General features: G+C 41.3%; 1 protein-coding gene across 1 annotated transcript in view; it reads right to left on the bottom strand.

Moving 5' to 3' along the window:
* Positions 1-15,834, bottom strand: part of NDST2 (N-deacetylase and N-sulfotransferase 2) — a 231,537-nt gene that overhangs the window by 152,770 nt on the left and 62,933 nt on the right. Inside the window, exon 2 of the mRNA XM_089680185.1 lies at positions 8,705-8,785. The gene's annotated coding sequence lies outside the window, so the exon portion shown is untranslated. The remainder of the gene's footprint in view (positions 1-8,704; positions 8,786-15,834) is intronic.

Here is a 15,834-nt window from a genome sequence, read left to right as displayed (position 1 = left end):
TAAGCCATCATTTTAGCCAAACTAGCAGTAGCAATATCTTAATGACTGATATCTTGGTTGCCAAATAGTAAGCAGGTCACTTCATACACAGAATAAAGAGCACTTATTAAAGGTTTTAGAGAGAGCAGTTAGTGCATATTTTATAGCCCAATAAAACTGCATGGAATACATGAATAGTCTTTCTATAGCTGAAAAACCATGTTGATAAGCATTATTTTATACCATACAGGAAAGACATTCATAAAAACTTCGTAACTGGGCACACAGTCTGCCATACTGACTGCATGGGTCATTGATGCTTCCTCACAAGGGAACTCCTGTGCTTTTATAAAGTGTGTGATCGTGGAAGGGTGGGATTATGCATATGAATGTGCACCCAACTGATGCCCTGGCTGAGTAGTTAAAAACAGCTGTAGTCAAGCCTTTGTGAATTTCTAATTTTTCCCTCTCGTTTTTTTTCATCCCTTAAAAGCAGAACTCCAGGTAAGTAGAAACCTAACAATCTTAATCACGTTTTTATATATACAATGCTCAAAAATATTAAGGGCACACTTCTTAATCAGAGTTTAGCATCAAGTCAATTAAACTCCTGGCATAATGATCTGGTCAGTTAAGTAGCATAAGAAGTTGTTAAACAGTTTCAGCTACTGAATGAAATTAACAACAGGTGCACTAGCTGGGCAACAATGAGATGACCCCCAAAACAGGAATGGTTTTACAGGTGGAGGCCACTGACATTTTTTTTCACTACTCCTCTTTTCTGACTGTTTTTCACTAGTTTTGCATTTGGTCAGGGTCAGTGTCACTACTGGTAGCATGAGGCGATACCTGGACCCTACAGGGGTTGCACAGGCAGTCTAACTCCTCCAGGATGGCACATCAATATGTGCCATTGCCAGAAGGTTTACTGCGTCTCCCAGCACAGTCTCAAGAGCATGGAGGAGATTCCAGGAGACAGGCAGTTACTGTAGGAGAGCTGGACAGGGCTGTAGAAGGTCCTTAACCCACCAGCAGGACCGGTATCTGCTCCTTTGTGCAAGAAGGAACAGGATGAGCACTGCCAGAGCCCTACAAAATTACCTCCAGCAGGCCACTGGAGTGAATGTCTCTGACAAAACAAATCAGAAAAAGACTTCATGAGGGTGGCCTGGGGGCCCAATGTCCTCTAGTGGGCCTTGTGCTCACGGCCAGACACCATAGAGCTTGATTGGCATTTGCCACTGAAGAATAGAATTGGCAGGGCCACCACTGCGTATTGTTGATGTCTTAATGTTCTGTCCATCAATCTTTGGAATGAGAGAGGAGCACTATGCAAACCAAAAGGCATCCGCTAATATTGGAAAGACCCCTCAGGGGTAGAGAATGCTGCCTTTTCTTTCACAGATTCCGTTAGGGGTATCTGCCAATAGCCTTTAGTCAGATCTAAAGTAGTTATGTATCTGGCACTTCCAACCTGTCAAACTCGCCCACCCAAGGCACCGGGTAAGCATCAAATTTGGACACGCTGTTCAATTTTCTGAAATCATTACAATCTTATGTTTTTTTTCTGACTTCAAGACCAAAAGATATGGGACTTGACCAGTCACTTTGGGACTCCTCAATCACTCTCAACTCTAACAGGTTCCTTAGTTAATTTGTAACTACATCCCGCCTGGCTTCGGGTATTCTATAAGGCTTTACATTTACACGGACAACTGGCTCTGTAATTATGTCATGCAGTATACCTGTAGTCAGTCCAGGTAGGTGAGAGAAAAAGTTTCCATTCTTTCTCACAAACTCCTTAACGTCATTCTGTTGGGCCACTGACAAGGTCATGTCCTTTTGAGGGGTTGGTACTGCCAGTAAAGTCTGTCCTTCCAGGGTTTTAGGAGATTAACGTGATATATTTGCTCTGGTTTCCTTTTCCCTGGCTGGTAAACTTTATAGTTTACCTCCCCTACTTTCTCCAAAATTTCAAAAAGGGACCTTGCCACTTGGCTAGGAATGTACTTTCAACCGTGGGGGACTAGTACCAGCACTCTATCCCAAAGGTTGAAAGTACAGATCTTGGCACTCTGATTATAAACCCTTCTCTGGGCTTCCTGGGCTTGCGCCATATGTTCCCATACAAGTGGCATGCCAGTCGTAATTCTATCTTGCATCTGAGAGATATGCTTGATGACGCTTCACACCCTTCCACATTTCTTTTGCAACATTTAGCAATACCCTGAGATGTCTACCGTAGAGTAGTTCAAAATTTCTAACACCTTTGTCCACCATCTTTTCTACCATGTTTTTGAGCTTCTTGGTAAACCTTCAGTTTGGGGGTGGTAGACTGGTAAGGAGAGGGGAGATTTTGAACTTACACAATTCTTTTGTGATTCTGGACACAAATGGTGTGTCCTTGTCTCTTAATATTTCTTTCCGAATACCTACGCAACTAAATACCTGGATGAGCTCTTTGGCAATAGTTTTAGCTGAGGTATTACTCAAGGGAATGGCCTCAGGACACAGTGTGGCATAGTCCAGTATTACCAGTATGTTCTGATGACCCCGGGCAGACATTACCACTGGTCCCACCAGATCCATCCAATTCTTTCAGAAGGCACTTCAGTAATCAGTAACGGTACCAGCGGACTACGAAAATGAGACTATGGTGCAGAATACTGACACTCTGGACATGATTCACAATATTCTTTGACATTACTTATCTCTATACCCAGATGTCCACCCATTATATGACAATGGGCTAAATCTAATGCCATCTGGCTATATGGTTTGGGGACCACTATATGCTCTACCACCTCTTCTTGCTTTACCACTTGATACAGCAAGTTATTTTTAAGTGCCATGTAGGGGGAAAGACACCCCTACATCTGGTTCAACAGATTCCCCATCTATCATTTTAATGTTTTCTCTTGCTCTATTAAGTGTGGAGTCTCTAAGTTGTTCTGTAGAAAAATCCTATTTTATAACTGCTAAGACTGGAACCACATTCTATCCACCCTCATTATTAGTCAGAGATCATTTCTTGTTTAGCACTGTCAAGCTCTGAGTTGGATTCCAGCTTCAACTGCTTCCCAGCCATTACAGAGAAAGGAAGAGCCACTAGTCCTTCCTTGGACACACCAATAGTTCCCCCTTCAACTTTACAATCAAAAAGGTCATGCATGAGTTCAGGGGTTTCCCCAGCAGGGGGAGCTCTGTACTCCTGACTGTTTTCCCACAAAGTCCAAAAATGTGGAAAATCTCTCCCCACTAGAGCTTCATGAAGCAGTGAGGGTACCACACTCACTGAATTTGTTGCAGATCCCCAGGGAGTATCAGTCTCAACCATAGCAGCCTGGTAGTCACGTGTCACCATGTATACAAATAACCCCAATCATGCTAGGAAGTAACTATGCAGGGTTAACTAAATCATTTTTGACTAATGTCACAACACTACTAGAGTCTAGTAGAGTGGTGGCAGGCTATCAACTGAACTCATACACATTTGTCTTTCCATATGTCCCTGACATGATGCAGTACATGCCACCTGTGCAAAAAGACATGCGTTTTTCCAAATAAGCATTACCACATTGCATTGATTCATCATTCAACAGCTAGCAGCAATATGACCTAATACATAGCAAAGATAACACTTTATAGATTCTGAACCTAGACTTCTAAATGGCCTCAGGGATCTTCCTGACCTATTTAACTAGTCTCCAGAACCTGAGCCCACAGTCTCAATATCTGTAGCAACAGTCCTGAAATTTTCCCCCGAGCCCTTGAACAGTCTTACCGGATCCTCCAAGCGGGCAGCTTGGAGGATCCTAGAGACAATGGGGTGGGGCACAGAGGAGCTCAAGTCCTCAGCAGCAGTATATCTCTCCACCAGCTGGCTTGTAGTCTTGGGGGCCCCACGGCTGACCCACTTCCTCAAAGTAGCAGGGAACGTGTGTAGATAGCGGTTAATGACCACACACCCCACAATCTTAAGACGGGTCCTACCGTAACGGTCGTACTATAAACTGCCCTGCAATTGTGGCAAACCGTGTCACCCAGACGTTCAGATTGCAGCGCAACAATCATGGCACAATCGCACCACATTTTTAGGTGCCATTAAAATGAATAGGACCTGAACACTCTGCTGTGCGATTTGCTATTTTTACAAAGTGTTTTGAAATCACAGGCAGAATCGTGGCAATTCTGCCCACGATTCAAAACTCCATAGTGTGAATGGGGATTTAGGGAAAAGCAGAACCTGGATCTCAAGCTTATTTACAAACAAATTCAAGTTCTAATATAAAGCATTACAGCACTGACAAATACAATTGTACAGACAGGAACTGAAAGATTGTTACAGATGCCTAGTACAGCATACACATCCGGGAATCCAATTATGAATATAGTAAAAAGGGAAAAACGCTATGTACTTTTTTTCTAACCTATATGACACACTGAAATATAAGCAGTATGCCCAGAACAGGATTTTAAATCTAAATTTTGTTCCCAATATACAAAACTGAGACTACGGTATTTTGCAAGATAATCCTTAACAACCTTTACAAATGGACAGACGTGTTTGAGATGATCTGCTATGACCACATATGCAAATGAACACGACATGCATACATGCATGCGGGTACAAAATTAAAACTAGGAAGCTTTAAACATCACTAGCTAAAACCAACCAAATGGCTACTACTGTTAGTATGTGTCACAAATGAAGAACACAACAGCTAGAAAAGTCCATAATGTAATGCATGTTGCTAGGTCACCACTTGAAAACCAGTTCCCAAAAGACTGCAGACAACAGAAGATTTGCACACGTTGATAAATCAATTTGACAACTGTTGCATTAAAGTAGGAATGCTAGAATAACACTCAGTCTTGACAGGGGAACAGCCACTGGGTGCAGACGTCAAACCTCCCCATGCTTTAACTCCAAAGCTGACAACATTTAAAATGAAAATTAAAGTAAACCAGTAGAGAGAAAACAGAAGCTGTAGTTGCTGAAAGGTCATTCTGAAAATGCTTTCTGCCTGGCCATCATGCTGATGCTGGGACTACAATCATTTTAAAATACTGAGCAAGTATGAAGAGAAGGACTCCTGACTTTTCTGCATACTTGTTCTGGAACAATGAATTAGAATGTAGCGATGTCAAAGTGTCAACAGCCAAGTATCTGGCTTTGTCAGCAAATAGTAATAAATGGCGGCCTTCACATGTCTCGCATGACAGGTTTAAATTGAAAACATGCAACTCACAGAAGATCCATATAAAAGTAAGAAAAAAGTCACCAATGGGAAGTATCAGTCCCTTGAATTCATAAGAGTGGCACAGACACTCTGAAATGCCTCCTCTGGTCTCCACAATTTTAAAGAAGAGCAACATTTGACTCTGTGTAAAACAAAGAAAGGGCGCACCCCAACACATCCCACAATGCAATGCAACACCTCAACTCATCACAAAGGTTTGCTCTGCTTTGCAAAATCTACCGAAAACCCAAAAGGAGCTCTTTATGACTCAGGCTTTCAGGGTACAGCGGAGGCCCTTTGTACTTCATGGTGCATAACTGCACCTAACAAAGAAGATTTACTAGGTTTTTAATATTTATTTTATTCATTACAGGTAATTGTATAGCGTTGTTAATTTTGATGCGCTTTACACATCTATATTGTACAGTCACATCAGTCCCTACCCTCAAGAAGCTTACAATCGAAGGTCCCTATCTCACATTCATACATATATTAACAACTTGCCTACTGGGCACTTATAACCCCTTCGTGCCCAGGCCAATTTTCATCTTTCAGCTTTGTTGCACTTTGAATGACAATTGCGCGGTCATGCAACATTGTAACCAAATTGAATTTTTATCATTTTTTTCAGACATATAGATCTTTCTTTTAGTGGTATTTAATCGCCACTGGGTTTTTTTTTTGCACTATAAACAAAAATAAAAAAGCATAAAATTTTTATAAAATTTTGCAAACAGGTAATTTGTCTCCTTCACTGATGTGCGTTGAGGCTGCACTGATATGCAGCAAATGATGGTCACTGCTGGGCAGCACTGACTGGCACCACTGCTGGGCAGCACTGACTGGCACCACGATCATCAGTGCCCTGATGATTAATGCCAATCATCTTTGTGACAGCTGCCGGTATCGGCAGTACTTTCCTCATACTGACAGCATGTGGAAAGTGCTGCTGATAACCGGCAACTGTACAGGTGAAACTCGAAAAATTAGAACATCGTGCAAAAGTTCATTTATTTCAATAATGCAACTTAAAAGGTGAAACTAATATATGAGATAGACTCATTACCTGCAAAGCAAGATAGTTCAAGCCGTGATTTGTCATAATTGTGATGATTATGGCTTACAGCTCATGAAAACCCCAAATCTCAGAAAATGAGAATAATGTGAAAAGGTGCAATATTCTCAGCTCAAAGTGTCCCACTCTAATCAGCTAATTAAGCCATAACACCTGCAATGGATTCCTGAGCCTTTAAATAGTCTCTCAGTCTGGTTCAATAGGAATCACAATCATGGGAAAGACTGCTGACCTGACAGTTGTGCAGAAAACCATCAACTCCCTCCATAAGGAGGGAAAGCCTCAAAAGGTAATTGCAAAAGAAGTTGGATGTTCCCAAAGTGCTGTATCAAAGCACATTAATAGAAAGTTATGTGGAAGGGAAAAGTGTGGAAGAAAAAGGTGCACAAGCAGGAGGGATGACCGCAGCCCGGAGAGGATTGGCAGGAAAAGGCCATTCAAAAGTGTTGGGGACTTTCACAAGGAGTGGACTGAGGCTGAAGTCAGTGCATCAAGAGCCACCACACACAGACGGATCCTGGACATGGGCTTCAAATGTCGTATTCCTCTTGTCAAGCCGCTCCTGAACAACAAACAACGTCAGAAGCGTCTTACCTGGGCTAAAGAAAAACAGACCTGGTCTTTTGCTCAGTGGTCCAAAGTCCTCTTTTCTGATGAGAGCAACTTTTGCATCTCATTTGGAAACCAAGGACCCAGAGTATGGAGGAAGAATGGAGAGGCACACACTGCAAGATGCTTGAAGTCCAGTGTGAAGTTTCCACAGTCTGTGTTGATTTGGGGAGCCATGTCATCTGCTCATGTTGGTCCACTGTGCTTCATTAAGTCCAGGGTCAACGCAGCAGTCTGCCAGGAGATTTTGGAGCACCTCATGCTTCCTTCCGCAGACGAGCTTTATGGGGATGCTGACTTCATTTTCTAGCAGGACTTGGCACCTGCCCACACTGCCAAAAGCACCAAAACGTGGTTCAATGACCGTGGGATTACTGTGCTTGATTGGCCAGCAAACTTGCCTGACCTGAACCCCATAGAGAATCTATGGGGCATTGCCAAGAGAAAGATGAGAGACATGAGACCGAACAATGCAGAAGAGCTAAAGGCCACTATTGAAGCATCCTGGTCTTCCATAACACCTCAGCAGTGCCACAGGCTGATAGCTTCCATGCCACGCCGCATTGAGGCAGTAATTGCTGCAAAAGGGGCCCAAACCAAGTACTGAGTACATATGCATGCTTATACTTTTCAGAGGTCCGATATTGTTCTATGTACAATCCTTGTTTTATTGATTGCATGTAATATTCTAATTTTCTGAGATTGTGGATTTGGGGTTTTCATGAGCTATAAGCCATAATTATCACAATTATGACAAATCACGGCTTGAACTATCTTGCTTTGCATGTAATGAGTCTATGTCATATAGTTTCACCTTTTAAGTTGCATTACTGAAATAAATGAACTTTTGCACGATATTCTAATTTTTCGAGTTTCACCTGTATTTACTCCATAATCTGCTATGTCATTGGACACAGCTGATCACATGCTAAAAGGCTGCTGTGATTGGCCTTTAACCTCATCACGTGATCAGCTGTAGGACACTGATCACAGAGATCACCGGGTGTGCGCCCTCCTAGAACTGGGTAACAACACTGTAGCGGTCTTTCGGCTATAGCGTGGTTACCAAGTTGTTAAGGGCCAGTTTAGACAGGAGCCAATTAACTGACCAGCATGTCATGGAAGGATGGGAGGAAACCAGAGTACCTGGAGGAAACAAACACAGGCACAGGGAGAACATGCAAACTTCAGGCAGATAGTGCCATGTATGGGATTCAAACCGACAACCTGCTAATCATTTAGCTACTGTGCTGCTCATTTTATCTACATACAGGTTTACTTTTGAAATGGAGAGAAAAAAAAAATACAGCTTAAGAGTCAGCAAAGTCATACAGAATAAAATCTAACAAACACCCTTGATAAGGTTTACATGAATCACAAAGTAAATGCATGAATGCTGTATATTCTGACACCAGGACTCCTCAGAATACACTGATCAGCGGCTGCAGTTGATCAACAACATTTCTCCAACATACCGGTTTCACAAATGCATTGACTGGCAGTTTTTCCTTCACTTACAGCTGATCATTTTTAATGAGTAGAAAAAGACAAAACCTAACTGCTTAGAATACGCTTATCTTTCTGTGGCTAAAGTGTATATGGCGTAATCAATTTTTTTTACTTCCTTTTTTTAGGACATACCAATAAAAGCAAGCATTTTCCAAATTAAAATAATTATTTTGGAGTTTACATTAAATTAAGCTAAACAAGGCAGCTAACGTGTGGCATCATCAAAACGCAAGGCTTGTAAATGTGATTTAAAAAAACCCCCAAAAAACTTCCAATCACAAATACTCACATTAAAATGTATATCGCTCAGTATCACAGACGTTTCACCTCTTGCAGCAAAGGTTTGTTATGTAGACAATGAGGCACAAACCTACAGAAAAATACAGAGAATATTATTTTATTTTTTTTAACATAGAACTATACAGTTTATTGCTGATATTGATCTCTTAACACTGGGATGTGCTGCTGGTTTGCAAACAAACTTTGCCTTGTATGAATTGTAAACACCAGGTTGACAATGCTCCCAAAAACTGATGCAAGTTCCATTATTCCATAAAAACAGGTTACAGCAGGTATACTATCTACTCATTTGCTGTATCGTGTTTTTATGGACTAAGGGCCAGTTCACACAAAATGCGGTCCAGAGCATTTTTTTTCTGCATCAAAAATGCACGGACAGTAGATTATATGGGTTCCAATAGCATAGTTCACACTAGTGCAGTCAGTTCCAGTGCGTTAAAAAAAAAAAAAAAAAAAGGTAGCGCATGAAGCATTGTTTATGCACATAACTGTACTGGAGAGTGGTAAAAATGCACTGGAATGCATCTAAAACGCATAGAAAATGCTCCGGAAAGAAGCACGAGGAAAAGAAAAAAAAAGGAAACCTTGGAAAAAACAAACACACTGGGACGCATTGAAAACACATACAAGCATAGAGAAATGCATCCAGAGTGCATTTTTGGGGTGATGAGGGCCAGTTCACACAACAAAATAGCAATGTGTTTTTGCTTACAACTAGAACCACAAAATCTTTTTTTTATACATTTAGATACTTTCTGGTGCATTTTAGATATATTTTGCCACGTTCCAGTACAGTTTTGTACAGCATGTTCTATTTTTTTTCTGCACAGGTGTGAACTATGCCATTGCGTTTTTGATGCAGTAAAAAAAATGCACTAGACCAGGGGTGGGCAAACTTTTTGACTTGAGGGCCGCAATGGGTTCATATATTGGACCCGGGGGCCGGACCAAGAGTAGATGAATGATGCGTATGTGTCATCCATAGTAAGTATCGTAATATTCCCCCATAGTAAACATAGTAATTCATCCCCCATATAGTAATTCATCCCCCATAGTAATTCATCCCCCATATAGTAATTCATCCCCCATATAGTAATTCATCCCCCATATAGTAATTCATCCCCCATATAGTAATTCATCCCCCCTATAGTAATTAATTCCCCATATTAAATTCATCCCCCATATTAAGTCCCCCCTGTGTCAATTCACTTACCTTTGCTCCGCGCGTTCCTCTCGCCGTGTTCCCGCGCCGTTCCGGTGTAGCATGAAAATCTGTCTCCTATGAGGATCTGTCCCCTTCGACGTATCTGCGCATGTGCCAGTTTCAGGCATTAGCAACCGATCGGCGATCTCCGGCACATGCGCAGATACGTCGAGGGGGACAGATCCTCATAGGAGACAGATTTTCATGCTACACCGGTCTTCAGGGTGGACTGTGAGAGGAGCCTAGCTCCCCTCGCGTTCGTCACGCTGCCCCGCCTACACACATCCTGACAGCCATCCTGACAGTATCACGCTCCGCGGGCCGGATTAAAAGGTCCGCCGGGCCGTAGTTTGCCCATTGCTGCACTAGACTGTACCTGGTTTGAACTGGCCCTAAAAGGAATTTGTATCAATTTCTATCCACCTGGTGTTTGCCATTCATATATGTGTCCCCCCCCCCCCCCCGTTTTTTTTTTTTATTTTCTTAAATGAGGAATTGATGTGCCTGGCCAGCAAAGCACATAAGAAATTATCACCACAGTTGTGACATCACCAGCATTCCTCCCCGTTCACATGGGATAGGCGTCAATTAACAATTAAGCATAAATGTGTACATGTGATTTTGAAGGTTTTCGGATTTTTTTTTGGTTTTTGCTAGGTTTTTCACATGCATTTCAGGCATTTTCAGGCTTGAATGCTTTTGTTTTATCCAATGGAAATCTATTTACTAGGAGGAGGAGAAGATAGCATTTAGGTGTGAAATAGTTTTTCATGCACTCCCACTAAAGTCTTTTGGGGCCAAAAACATGTGATCATGCCCTGACGTAGCACCGGAACTTTCTCTGAGCGTTGAATGTCAGAACATTGTGCATATGTGAACAGGCACAACAGAATACCATGGAAATCTGGTGTTGCACACTGAAGCCATTCTAGAAACCTGCTTTAAACTGCCCAGGAGTAAATGGTGCTAAAGGACAATAAAAGACTGAATTCCAGATTTCCTTTAGATCATAGGTATGGTTACATCACCAGGTGTGTTTGTCCAGCATCAGGACCCTGCATAGAGCAATGGATCATTAGAAAAGTTTGCTAACAGTTGCTAAAAAAGAATTTTAAAAGGTATGTAATGCAAAAAAACAAAACAAAAACCTTGAGACCATAGCTGGCAGTCACATGCATCATATTGGATCTTCTATGCTTTTTAGGCACTCTAAGGCAGCAGCATGGCATGTATTTCACTTTACATGAATTAAGGGGGAAAAAAAGAAACGCTTCAAGAAACCACACTGTACAAGAGCCTCTCCAGAACACAAGCTGTTAAGATGGCAGAAAAGCCTTGTTCCTGCACCTGCAGTGCCCAGATAAGAGGCGGGGCGGGGAAAACATGGAAGAAGCATCTAGGGAGCTGAAGTTCTTTCAATCAGGGCACTGTTTTCACAACAATAGTTCCATTGAATGTTCCTCCAATGGTTCCAAACAAGCCTAGTTTTGTTACATGGCAAAGTGAAAAAAAGAAAAGAAAAAAAAAGGCTTGGAGGGGGCATTGAGCAGAGAAACTATCAGGTTGCAGCTCGAGGATCTGTCAGCTTGGATCTAGGCAACACTGCTTCGCAGCCAAAAAGGGGAAAAAAAAAATCACAAAAAGCGCCAGCTGGTGGTGTAGAGAGAGCAGAACCACAATCGGCTGACTGGTAGTGGTGTCTGCCTGGATCTTTTGGGAGCAGGCTTCTTCGGAGTAGACAGGATTATGGAGAGCACAGAAAGCGCGCAAGTAGAAAAGCCCTGCCAGGCAGCTGACCATGGATTACATAAACAGAGAGCGAATAAAGATACAGTTGCAATAGGCGACTAGGTCAATCATGAGCACAGATCTGGTGACAAAAGAAAAACTTTTACTTCATTTTTACTGTCCAGACCTTTAATCAACAGAGGAAAATTAAACCAAGTGTGTTAGGTAGAAAGATACTGCTGATTCTAAGCAATAAAAAAACAAAAAAAAAAAAAAAAAAAAAAAACAGCCCAGCACAGAGTGTGGAAAAACTTTGATGCACCAAAGAAGCTTAGATTCAGTATATTTTTCTTGACATAAGACCTTGCAAGACAAATCCACATTAAAATTTCAATAAGAAAAATGTCATGAAGGAGCAGGTTATGGGGCCACAATCATGATAACAGGTAACCAAATGAAAAATTGTTCACAATACTGAACTGTTTAAATAAACTGGATGACAATTTAAAGTGAAAAGCCAGCCATACATGCAGCCGTTTTATCAAGGACGGCTCAATTTTGATCCATGTATGGCCAGGGAGGTTTTACAGAAGTCGATCTATAGATCGACTTCCATATAACCACCCCCATCAGATTTTTCCTTGCTCAATCAGTACTGCTAGATACAGCTGGCAGGGCCAATCATTGTATTCTGATGGCAGGGGAGTCTCCACGCTGTCAGAACACAATGACTCAGTGGGGAGGATTCCTCCACGCACACTGAATGTGTGGATAGGGGAATCTACTTCAAACATGGGACTTTTCTTATTTTGTTTTTGGACAAAGATGGGGCTGCATTTAGGCTCCAGTTTAGATAAATTCCCTCCAAAAGAATACAGCAACACCTGCTGGGGTGCAGATGCAAGCAACGGTATAAATCAGCAATGCATCAACTCCAGACACAGAAAACCAGGAAGCACATTCCCTCATAATGTCACTACAGAAAAATCCTCCTAAATGGCTAAAGCCAAAAATGCACAACACAAGGAAACTCATGTAAAACATTAAAAGACAAGGAAAAATACATAAGAGCGGAAATAATTAGATATGAACAAGGCCTCAAAAGTTATTCCTTGCACTAGCGATTCTCTTTGTTGCTTGTGCATACCATCACAACTATTGCAGAGTCTGGGAACCATCTTTGAAATCACAGTACAATACCAAAACGTACACCTTAATGCTTTAGCCAACAGTTCTTCCATTTGTAGAACTCAGAAATCAGAAACCAGTTCCTCAAGGTCAGTGCAATTTACAAGAGCAGACACTGAGATCAAAGGAGTATACAATTATGAGAATACATAAACAGCATCTACAATACTCTTTAGAGTTCCACCATACCTCTCTCTTACCGTACAAAAACAAAAGACTTGTATTGTAAGGAGGTTTTTGTTTTTATGTACTATTCGGTCAATATACAGTTCTTCTATCTCGACGATGTCAATTATGAAGGACTAGGCTTCATTCCACTGTGGTGTCACCAATTTCTGATTGACAAATTATTTGCTCAGCCCTTTGAATGTATACCATGCACACTTTAAGGCTCTACATTTTAAGTTAATTCTGTAAAATAAGCATCTGTATTATTTAATTTACCCCCAAAGCATGAGAAGAGTCTGCATCTTCCATAAAAAGAGGTTAAACAAATACAGGGTCAGATAGAAGATTCTCTCTGCCTAGATCCTTTTATGAAAGAAACAGCAATAGGGGAAGAGAGATCGCCTTAGGCTTAAACATCATCCAGTAAAGCAAGTCAGAAACCTTCTGTGTGCTCCAGCATTTGTCCTGACCACAGGAAAACCTGCCTGAACATGCAGACTTTAAACAGAACGCCTCCAGCGTTTTGTAGTCTTGGTTCATTTTTAGTGTTTTCATTCTGCTTTCTTAAGTTTAAGTGAAGAAAAAAAAAAAAAGCATTGTTGTGGCAGACTGATAGAGTTTCTTGTGAAGAGCAAAGCAAGACAGAAATGAATAGCTTTAGAAAGGGAACAGGAAACTGTAACCAAGTCAGCTGTATTTACCTGTTCTTGTGGTTGCAGGACCGTAATTACATCAAAACCACAGCGCTACACTGGAGTGAAAACGTATGTTGGAGTGCATCACCATACGTGCATTACAAGTTACAAAACTAGAGCGATGAGTAACCAAACGCATCTAGTGAAAACTCAGAACACGGCTTATCAAACTGCACACAGCGCAAAGTTTTATACACCAGTCACTAGAAAGTGCTCTGCAAGTTCAGTGATCTAGTTACAGACGACTTTATAATTTAAGCTGGTTCTAAACTTAATCGCAAATCGAGATCTAGAATATAGAATGATGTTAATGCACTTTCAACTGAAGCTCATATCTGAAACCAAGCTGGGTTACCACTGCACTAGTTACAACACATTTGCTTTCCTTACATGTCGGGCCTCTTCGCCGACCTCACACTGGTTTCTACAAAGACCATTGTACAGAATTTTAATAAAAATTACACTTTAAACAAGGATATTGATCTGTAAAGATATAAATATCCTCAATATAACCAAAGCTTTCTCTACTGCCTAAGAAAATAAAGCACAACTAGAACCCACACATCTCATAGGGAATTTTGGCAGCAAAATCATTAGATACGTCATGCTTAGAAATATCCAGCTGTGCCGTGTCTTTCCTGCGTACTGGTGAAATTTCTCACATTCTGTGGGAAGAACAATGTCAACACAGAGATTGTCCACCTTTGCAGCAAACCAGCCAGAAGGATTTCCCTCAGTGATTACCTGACTTATTAGCCCAGGCTGGAAAAAGGTCCTCAGGAAGGGGGGCTCCAAGCCAACCAAGAACATTGAGCCTGTTTACGGAGGCTACTGTTATATCAAATCCAAAAGGGTATGTCGGGGGGGGGGGGGGGGGGGAGAAGGGGGCTGAACGGCACATTTTATATAGTTTTAGAATACATGCACATTTCCTGTGTTTTATCCCGTTACCCCCTTGAGTGCCAGTCTGTGCAATCCCTTTATTACCAGGCCATACCCGATGATAGTGTGACAATTATTCCATCACGCAACACTGTACCCAAATTAATACTTAAAACAAAGAACTTTCTTTGGAAACATTTAATAACTACTTATATAACCAAAAAAAAAATTTTTTTATTATAAACACACTATATTGACTTATTCAGTGAGTGTAACTAAATAGCTACAAACCAGAAAGCAGTTAACATGTACACATACTCATAACATGTGCATAACCTAAATACATAAACATACAGTGCCGCACTTCCTTTAACCACTTGCCCTCCTGAGGATTTACCCCCCTTCCTGACCAGGCCATTTTTTGCATTACGGTGCTGCGTCACTTTAGCTGACAATTGTGCGTCATGCTATGCTGCACCAAAATTAAATTTATGGGGTTTTTTTTTCCATGAATTGAGATTTCTTTCGGTGGTATTTGATCGTCTGTGTGTTTTTTATTTTGTGCGCTATAAAAAAAAAAAAAAAAGACTGATAATTTTGAGAGAAAAAAAAAAACACAACTACTATTTTTTACTTTTTGCTATTAAACATGTCCAGTAAAAAAATGTAAAAAAAAAACAAATGTCAAATTTAGGCCAAAATATATTCTGCTACATGTATTTGCTAAAAAAAAAATCCCAATACGTGTAAATTAAATGGTTTACGTGAAAGTTTTAGCATTTACAAATGGCGGTATAGATACTGGAATTTTTTTTAACTAGTAATGGTGGCGATCAGTGACTTATAGCAGACTGCGGCGGGCATTCTTACACTGGGGGAAACTGACTATGTCACTGACATCCCCAGTGACACCAATACAGTAATCAGTGCTTTAAAAAAAAAAAAAAAAAAAAAAGCACCGACACTGTACTAATGGCACAGGGCAGGAAGGGGTTAACATGAGGGGCAATCAAAGGGTTAACTGTGTGCTGTTTTACTTGTGTCTGTGTGTGCTTCACTGTAATCACACTGCTTTGGATGGCTGTGCAAAGCCATCCAAAGCAGTGTGTACGAGCGGACAGGGAGGATGAACTATATGGTTTACATACAGTTCTCCTCCCAGTCAGAGATGCTTGGCAATCACCGACTGGGACCTGGTGATTGACAGGTGCAGCCGCAATTAGTGGCACAGGTAAGGAGCGCGCCCGCTACCCG

This window comes from Staurois parvus, unplaced genomic scaffold, assembly GCF_062004578.1.
Source record: "Staurois parvus isolate SC_StPar_1 unplaced genomic scaffold, SC_StPar_1.0 ptg000236l, whole genome shotgun sequence".
NCBI classification, from domain to species: Eukaryota; Metazoa; Chordata; class Amphibia; order Anura; family Ranidae; genus Staurois; species Staurois parvus.
This window is presented reverse-complemented; position numbering and strand designations above follow the sequence as displayed.